The following is an 8912-nucleotide window of genomic DNA, read 5'->3' on the forward strand; positions in this document are numbered from 1 at the left end:
TCTGTGGCGCAATCGGTTAGCGCGTTCGGCTGTTAACCGAAAGGTTGGTGGTTCAAGCCCACCCAGGGACGATATCACTGTTATTGCCAGGTAATTCAGAATGCTGCACAAAAGTGCAGTGCAACAGTTATGTTGGTTATACCATGTTATAATCAACCATGTTTTAACCAACCATGGTATATCCAGTACGGTCGTTTGATGAACGCAGTCAACTGTTTTATCAAGGCTGATATTCTTTGGGGTGCTGTTGTTCGTCCGCAACTGCATACTTGCTGCCAAGTATGTGTGACCTACAAGTCACATATTTTAAACAATCAAGGCGGTATGGAGAGGAAGTACCAGAGCACCTCCATCTAGCCACCCGGTCCTCTCTCGACGCCCCTGCTTGGCTTCACTCAGTCTCTGTTGCACAATCGTATACCCCACAACCAAAAAGACCGGAACACCCTCCCCCAGTCCCCCGTCCAGCCTCGACACCTGTGGGTTGCGGGTTGTCAGTCTCTGTGGCGCAATCGGTTAGAGCTTTCGGCTGTTAACAACCATAAAAGACCGGAACACCCTCCCCCAGTCCCCCGTCCAGTCTTGACACCTGTGGGTTGTGCTTTGTCAGTCTCTGTGGCGCAATGGGTTAGCGCCTTCGGCTGTTAACCGAAAGGTTGGTGGTTCAAGCCCACCCAGGGACGATATTGCTGTTATTGCCAGGTAATTCAGAATGCTGCACAAACGTCCAGTGCAACTCTTATGTTGGTTATACCATGTTATAATCAACCATGTTTTAACCAACCATGGTATATCCAGGACGGTCGTTTGATGAACGCAGTCAACTGTTTTATCAAGGCTGATATTCTTTGGGGTGCTGTTGTTCGTCCGCAACTGCATACTTGCTGCCAAGTATGTGTGACCTACAAGTCACATATTTTAAACAATCAAGGCGGTATGGAGAGGAAGTACCAGAGCACCTCCATCCAGCCACCCGGTCCTCTCTCGACGCCCCTGCTTGGCTTCACTCAGTCTCTGTTGCAAAATCATTTACCCCACAACCAAAAAGACCGGAACACCCTCCTCCACTCCCACGTCCAGTCTCGACACCTGTGGGTTGCGCGTTGTCAGTCTCTGTGGCGCAATCGGTTATCGCGTTCGGCTGTTAACCGAAAGGTAGGTGGTTCAAGCCCACCCAGGGACGATATCACTGTTATTGCCAGGTAATTCAGAATGCTGCACAAACGTGCAGTGCAACTGTTATGACAGTTATGTTGGATATACCATGTTATAATCAACCATGTTATAACAAACCATGGTATATCCAGGACGGTCGTTTGATGAACGCAGTCAACTGTTTTATCAAGGGTGATATGCAGCTTTGGGGTTGCTGTTTTTCGTTCGCAACTGCATACTTGCTGCCAAGTATGTGTGACCTACAAGTCACATATTTTAAACAATCAAGGCGGTATGGAGAGGAAGTACCAGAGCACCTCCATCTAGCCACCCGGTCCTCTCTCGACGCCCCTGCTTGGCTTCACTCAGTCTCTGTTGCACAATCGTATACCCCACAACCAAAAAGACCGGAACACCCTCCCCCAGTCCCCCGTCCAGCCTCGACACCTGTGGGTTGCGGGTTGTCAGTCTCTGTGGCGCAATCGGTTAGAGCTTTCGGCTGTTAACAACCATAAAAGACCGGAACACCCTCCCCCAGTCCCCCGTCCAGTCTTGACACCTGTGGGTTGTGCTTTGTCAGTCTCTGTTGCGCAATGGGTTAACGCATTCGGCTGTTAACCGAAAGGTTGGTGGTTCAAGCCCACCCAGGGACGATATCACTGTTATTGCCAGGTAATTCAGAATGCTGCACAAACGTCCAGTGCAACTCTTATGTTGGTTATACCATGTTATAATCAACCATGTTTTAACCAACCATGGTATATCCAGGACGGTCGTTTGATGAACGCAGTCAACTGTTTTATCAAGGCTGATATTCTTTGGGGTGCTGTTGTTCGTCCGCAACTGCATACTTGCTGCCAAGTATGTGTGACCTACAAGTCACATATTTTAAACAATCAAGGCGGTATGGAGAGGAAGTACCAGAGCACCTCCATCTAGCCACCCGGTCCTCTCTCGACGCCCCTGCTTGGCTTCACTCAGTCTCTGTTGCACAATCGTATACCCCACAACCAAAAAGACCGGAACACCCTCCCCCAGTCCCCCGTCCAGCCTCGACACCTGTGGGTTGCGGGTTGTCAGTCTCTGTGGCGCAATCGGTTAGAGCTTTTGGCTGTTAACAACCAAAAAAGACCGGAACACCCTCCCCCAGTCCCCCGTCCAGTCTCGACACCTGTGGGTTGCGCGTTGTCAGTCTCTGTGGCGCAATCGGTTAGCGCGTTCGGCTGTTAACCGAAAGGTTGGTGGTTCAAGCCCACCCAGGGACGATATCACTGTTATTGCCAGGTAATTCAGAATGCTGCACAAAAGTGCAGTGCAACAGTTATGTTGGTTATACCATGTTATAATCAACCATGTTTTAACCAACCATGGTATATCCAGTACGGTCGTTTGATGAACGCAGTCAACTGTTTTATCAAGGCTGATATTCTTTGGGGTGCTGTTGTTCGTCCGCAACTGCATACTTGCTGCCAAGTATGTGTGACCTACAAGTCACATATTTTAAACAATCAAGGCGGTATGGAGAGGAAGTACCAGAGCACCTCCATCTAGCCACCCGGTCCTCTCTCGACGCCCCTGCTTGGCTTCACTCAGTCTCTGTTGCACAATCGTATACCCCACAACCAAAAAGACCGGAACACCCTCCCCCAGTCCCCCGTCCAGCCTCGACACCTGTGGGTTGCGGGTTGTCAGTCTCTGTGGCGCAATCGGTTAGAGCTTTCGGCTGTTAACAACCATAAAAGACCGGAACACCCTCCCCCAGTCCCCCGTCCAGTCTTGACACCTGTGGGTTGTGCTTTGTCAGTCTCTGTGGCGCAATGGGTTAGCGCCTTCGGCTGTTAACCGAAAGGTTGGTGGTTCAAGCCCACCCAGGGACGATATCGCTGTTATTGCCAGGTAATTCAGAATGCTGCACAAACGTCCAGTGCAACTCTTATGTTGGTTATACCATGTTATAATCAACCATGTTTTAACCAACCATGGTATATCCAGGACGGTCGTTTGATGAACGCAGTCAACTGTTTTATCAAGGCTGATATTCTTTGGGGTGCTGTTGTTCGTCCGCAACTGCATACTTGCTGCCAAGTATGTGTGACCTACAAGTCACATATTTTAAACAATCAAGGCGGTATGGAGAGGAAGTACCAGAGCACCTCCATCTAGCCACCCGGTCCTCTCTCGACGCCCCTGCTTGGCTTCACTCAGTCTCTGTTGCACAATCGTATACCCCACAACCAAAAAGACCGGAACACCCTCCCCCAGTCCCCCGTCCAGTCTCGACACCTGTGGGTTGCGGGTTGTCAGTCTCTGTGGCGCAATCGGTTAGAGCTTTTGGCTGTTAACAACCAAAAAAGACCGGAACACCCTCCCCCAGTCCCCCGTCCAGTCTCGACACCTGTGGGTCGCGCGTTGTCAGTCTCTGTGGCGCAATCGGTTAGCGCGTTCGGCTGTTAACCGAAAGGTTGGTGGTTCAAGCCCACCCAGGGACGATATCACTGTTATTGCCAGGTAATTCAGAATGCTGCACAAAAGTGCAGTGCAACTGTTATGACAGTTATGTTGGTTATACCATGTTATAATCAACCATGTTTTAACCAACCATGGTATATCCAGGACGGTCGTTTGATGAACGCAGTCAACTGTTTTATCAAGGCTGATATTCTTTGGGGTGCTGTTGTTCGTCCGCAACTGCATACTTGCTGCCAAGTATGTGTGACCTACAAGTCACATATTTTAAACAATCAAGGCGGTATGGAGAGGAAGTACCAGAGCACCTCCATCTATCCACCCGGTCCTCTCTCGACGCCCCTGCTTGGCTTCACTCAGTCTCTGTTGCACAATCGTATACCCCACAACCAAAAAGACCGGAACACCCTCCCCCAGTCCCCCGTCCAGCCTCGACACCTGTGGGTTGCGGCTTGTCAGTCTCTGTGGCGCAATCGGTTAGAGCTTTCGACTGTTAACCGAAAGGTTGGTGGTTCAAGCCCACCCAGGGACGATATCACTGTTATTGCCAGGTAATTCAGAATGCTGCACAAACGTGCAGTGCAACTGTTATGACAGTTATGTTGGATATACCATGTTATAATCAACCATGTTATAACAAACCATGGTATATCCAGGACGGTCGTTTGATGAACGCAGTCAACTGTTTTATCAAGGGTGATATGCAGCTTTGGGGTTGCTGTTTTTCGTTCGCAACTGCATACTTGCTGCCAAGTATGTGTGACCTACAAGTCACATATTTTAAACAATCAAGGCGGTATGGAGAGGAAGTACCAGAGCACCTCCATCTAGCCACCCGGTCCTCTCTCGACGCCCCTGCTTGGCTTCACTCAGTCTCTGTTGCACAATCGTATACCCCACAACCAAAAAGACCGGAACACCCTCCCCCAGTCCCCCGTCCAGCCTCGACACCTGTGGGTTGCGGGTTGTCAGTCTCTGTGGCGCAATCGGTTAGAGCTTTCGGCTGTTAACAACCATAAAAGACCGGAACACCCTCCCCCAGTCCCCCGTCCAGTCTTGACACCTGTGGGTTGTGCTTTGTCAGTCTCTGTTGCGCAATGGGTTAACGCATTCGGCTGTTAACCGAAAGGTTGGTGGTTCAAGCCCACCCAGGGACGATATCACTGTTATTGCCAGGTAATTCAGAATGCTGCACAAACGTCCAGTGCAACTCTTATGTTGGTTATACCATGTTATAATCAACCATGTTTTAACCAACCATGGTATATCCAGGACGGTCGTTTGATGAACGCAGTCAACTGTTTTATCAAGGCTGATATTCTTTGGGGTGCTGTTGTTCGTCCGCAACTGCATACTTGCTGCCAAGTATGTGTGACCTACAAGTCACATATTTTAAACAATCAAGGCGGTATGGAGAGGAAGTACCAGAGCACCTCCATCTAGCCACCCGGTCCTCTCTCGACGCCCCTGCTTGGCTTCACTCAGTCTCTGTTGCACAATCGTATACCCCACAACCAAAAAGACCGGAACACCCTCCCCCAGTCCCCCGTCCAGCCTCGACACCTGTGGGTTGCGGGTTGTCAGTCTCTGTGGCGCAATCGGTTAGAGCTTTTGGCTGTTAACAACCAAAAAAGACCGGAACACCCTCCCCCAGTCCCCCGTCCAGTCTCGACACCTGTGGGTTGCGCGTTGTCAGTCTCTGTGGCGCAATCGGTTAGCGCGTTCGGCTGTTAACCGAAAGGTTGGTGGTTCAAGCCCACCCAGGGACGATATCACTGTTATTGCCAGGTAATTCAGAATGCTGCACAAAAGTGCAGTGCAACAGTTATGTTGGTTATACCATGTTATAATCAACCATGTTTTAACCAACCATGGTATATCCAGGACGGTCTTTTGATGAACGCAGTCAACTGTTTTATCAAGGCTGATATTCTTTGGGGTGCTGTTGTTCGTCCGCAACTGCATACTTGCTGCCAAGTATGTGTGACCTACAAGTCACATATTTTAAACAATCAAGGCGGTATGGAGAGGAAGTACCAGAGCACCTCCATCTAGCCACCCGGTCCTCTCTCGACGCCCCTGCTTGGCTTCACTCAGTCTCTGTTGCACAAGCGTATACCCCACAACCAAAAAGACCGGAACACCCTCCCCCAGTCCCCCGTCCAGTCTCGACACCTGTGGGTTGCGGGTTGTCAGTCTCTGTGGCGCAATCGGTTAGAGCTTTTGGCTGTTAACAACCAAAAAAGACCGGAACACCCTCCCCCAGTCCCCCGTCCAGTCTCGACACCTGTGGGTTGCGCGTTGTCAGTCTCTGTGGCGCAATCGGTTAGCGCGTTCGGCTGTTAACCGAAAGGTTGGTGGTTCAAGCCCACCCAGGGACGATATCACTGTTATTGCCAGGTAATTCAGAATGCTGCACAAAAGTGCAGTGCAACTGTTATGTTGGTTATACCAGGTTATAATCAACCATGTTTTAACCAACCATGGTATATCCAGGACGGTCGTTTGATGAACGCAGTCAACTGTTTTATCAAGGCTGATATTCTTTGGGGTGCTGTTGTTCGTCCGCAACTGCATACTTGCTGCCAAGTATGTGTGACCTACAAGTCACATATTTTAAACAATCAAGGCGGTATGGAGAGGAAGTACCAGAGCACCTCCATCTAGCCACCCGGTCCTCTCTCGACGCCCCTGCTTGGCTTCACTCAGTCTCTGTTGCACAATCGTATACCCCACAACCAAAAAGACCGGAACACCCTCCCCCAGTCCCCCGTCCAGTCTCGACACCTGTGGGTTGCGGATTGTCAGTCTCTGTGGCGCAATCGGTTAGAGCTTTTGGCTGTTAACAACCAAAAAAGACCGGAACACCCTCCCCCAGTCCCCCGTCCAGTCTCGACACCTGTGGTTTGCGCATTGTCAGTCTCTGTGGCGCAATCGGTTAGCGCGTTCGGCTGTTAACCGAAAGGTTGGTGGTTCAAGCCCACCCAGGGACGATATCACTGTTATTGCCAGGTAATTCAGAATGCTGCACAAAAGTGCAGTGCAACTGTTATGTTGGTTATACCATGTTATAATCAACCATGTTTTAACCAACCATGGTATATCCAGGACGGTCGTTTGATGAACGCAGTCAACTGTTTTATCAAGGCTGATATTCTTTGGGGTGCTGTTGTTCGTCCGCAACTGCATACTTGCTGCCAAGTATGTGTGACCTACAAGTCACATATTTTAAACAATCAAGGCGGTATGGAGAGGAAGTACCAGAGCACCTCCATCTAGCCACCCGGTCCTCTCTCGACGCCCCTGCTTGGCTTCACTCAGTCTCTGTTGCACAATCGTATACCCCACAACCACAAAGACCGGAACACCCTCCCCCAGTCCCCCGTCCAGCCTCGACACCTGTGGGTTGCGGGTTGTCAGTCTCTGTGGCGCAATCGGTTAGAGCTTTTGGCTGTTAACAACCAAAAAAGACCGGAACACCCTCCCCCAGTCCCCCGTCCAGTCTCGACACCTGTGGGTTGCGAGTTGTCAGTCTCTGTGGCGCAATCGGTTAGCGCGTTCGGCTGTTAACCGAAAGGTTGGTGGTTCAAGCCCACCCAGGGACGATATCACTGTGTTTGCCAGGTGCTGCACAACCGTGCAGTGCAACTCTTATGACAGTTATGTTGGTTATACCATGTTATAATCAACCATGTTTTAACCAACCATGGTATAACCATGTTAAAACCAGGACGGTCGTTTGATGAACGCAGTCAACTGTTTTATCAAGGGTGATATCCATCTTTGGGGTGCTGTTGTTCGTCCGCAACTGCATACTTGCTGCCAAGTATGTGTGACCTACAAGTCACATATTTTAAACAATCAAGGCGGTATGGAGAGGAAGTACCAGAGCACCTCCATCCAGCCACCCGGTCCTCTCTCGACGCCCCTGCTTGGCTTCACTCAGTCTCTGTTGCAAAATCATTTACCCCACAACCAAAAAGACCGGAACACCCTCCTCCACTCCCACGTCCAGTCTCGACACCTGTGGGTTGCGCGTTGTCAGTCTCTGTGGCGCAATCGGTTATCGCGTTCGGCTGTTAACCGAAAGGTAGGTGGTTCAAGCCCACCCAGGGACGATATCACTGTTATTGCCAGGTAATTCAGAATGCTGCACAAACGTGCAGTGCAACTGTTATGACAGTTATGTTGGATATACCATGTTATAATCAACCATGTTATAACAAACCATGGTATATCCAGGACGGTCGTTTGATGAACGCAGTCAACTGTTTTATCAAGGGTGATATGCAGCTTTGGGGTTGCTGTTTTTCGTTCGCAACTGCATACTTGCTGCCAAGTATGTGTGACCTACAAGTCACATATTTTAAACAATCAAGGCGGTATGGAGAGGAAGTACCAGAGCACCTCCATCTAGCCACCCGGTCCTCTCTCGACGCCCCTGCTTGGCTTCACTCAGTCTCTGTTGCACAATCGTATACCCCACAACCAAAAAGACCGGAACACCCTCCCCCAGTCCCCCGTCCAGCCTCGACACCTGTGGGTTGCGGGTTGTCAGTCTCTGTGGCGCAATCGGTTAGAGCTTTCGGCTGTTAACAACCATAAAAGACCGGAACACCCTCCCCCAGTCCCCCGTCCAGTCTTGACACCTGTGGGTTGTGCTTTGTCAGTCTCTGTTGCGCAATGGGTTAACGCATTCGGCTGTTAACCGAAAGGTTGGTGGTTCAAGCCCACCCAGGGACGATATCACTGTTATTGCCAGGTAATTCAGAATGCTGCACAAACGTCCAGTGCAACTCTTATGTTGGTTATACCATGTTATAATCAACCATGTTTTAACCAACCATGGTATATCCAGGACGGTCGTTTGATGAACGCAGTCAACTGTTTTATCAAGGCTGATATTCTTTGGGGTGCTGTTGTTCGTCCGCAACTGCATACTTGCTGCCAAGTATGTGTGACCTACAAGTCACATATTTTAAACAATCAAGGCGGTATGGAGAGGAAGTACCAGAGCACCTCCATCTAGCCACCCGGTCCTCTCTCGACGCCCCTGCTTGGCTTCACTCAGTCTCTGTTGCACAATCGTATACCCCACAACCAAAAAGACCGGAACACCCTCCCCCAGTCCCCCGTCCAGCCTCGACACCTGTGGGTTGCGGGTTGTCAGTCTCTGTGGCGCAATCGGTTAGAGCTTTTGGCTGTTAACAACCAAAAAAGACCGGAACACCCTCCCCCAGTCCCCCGTCCAGTCTCGACACCTGTGGGTTGCGCGTTGTCAGTCTCTGTGG

The sequence above is a fragment of the Rhamphochromis sp. 'chilingali' genome, assembly GCF_963969265.1.
Source record: "Rhamphochromis sp. 'chilingali' genome assembly, chromosome: 1".
Classification (NCBI taxonomy): domain Eukaryota; kingdom Metazoa; phylum Chordata; class Actinopteri; order Cichliformes; family Cichlidae; genus Rhamphochromis; species Rhamphochromis sp. 'chilingali'.